Here is a 1119-nt window from a genome sequence, read left to right on the forward strand (position 1 = left end):
AAAAATGCTTTCTCAGCGAAACCACAGACTCGTGTGGATATTTTTTCCTTCAAACTTCGAGAAATTTCAACTGGTATATTTAATTCGTCTATAATCCGAGAAAATGATTAACGCGATTACAAAAAGTGAAATATATTCAATATATAATTAATAATAAAAGTAATAATCATTACATTAATCGTATTAATTTATCACTGAGAGACATTTGATATATGTCACCACACGTAAATTATTGACTTTTTTATTCTATTGATCTTGAACTAATATAAATAAAGTTAAGAATCAATGAAAAAAAATTTAACGGGTGACCAAAGTCAAGTCATCGGTGCTAACGAAAAAGGTTAATTATATTATGAAACAATCAAATTACTTATTTGAAATTATTAATCGAATTAATGATTAACAATTGAATATTTCATCGGCCTAAAATAAACATATATATATATTTTTTATTATTATTTCCTTATATTAAAATAATCAGAATATATGATGAATCAAAAATAAAGATATAATTCAACGTTATAGTCCGTCAATGTGAAAGTTTCGATCGTTTGACGAGCCTCCACTACTTCCTCGTGAACGTACTGCGAATTTACGCAGTAGTAATCGATCTATAAAAAATATGAGTTTCAATCATTGACAAACCGTATCGTAAAATTTACGCAGTAGATAGATTTTGTCAATAAGGTATTAATAAAGATTTTAATAATTTCAAATTATCACTAAAGAACACTTCTCATTAATCTCACGGATACAACGATAGGGAAAGATTACAAAATATTTTCATTATAATCGTTGATGTTTAAATACAATTATTTCCCAAATATATAGGCGTGTCATACTGTGATACGTTGAAATCAAAAATGACGTATTAGAAAAGAAAAAAAAAAAGTATGGGTAAGAAGGAACAATAATAGATTTCGAACAATGATAAAAATATTTTTGCACACCTCCTTTTCAATTTTAAATTGGATCAAAGTACACCGTTCAAAATATATATATATATATTTTAAGTTGTTTACAATAAACGATTTCGTTATACGATTTTTAACGATACTTATCGCGAATACTTGTCGCGAGAATCTCATCATAATAGGTTGCGTCACTTTTGAAAGAACA

This window comes from Polistes canadensis, unplaced genomic scaffold (genome assembly GCF_001313835.1).
Source record: "Polistes canadensis isolate GaletaPanama2010 unplaced genomic scaffold, ASM131383v1 scaffold_210, whole genome shotgun sequence".
In the NCBI taxonomy this organism is placed as follows: domain Eukaryota; kingdom Metazoa; phylum Arthropoda; class Insecta; order Hymenoptera; family Vespidae; genus Polistes; species Polistes canadensis.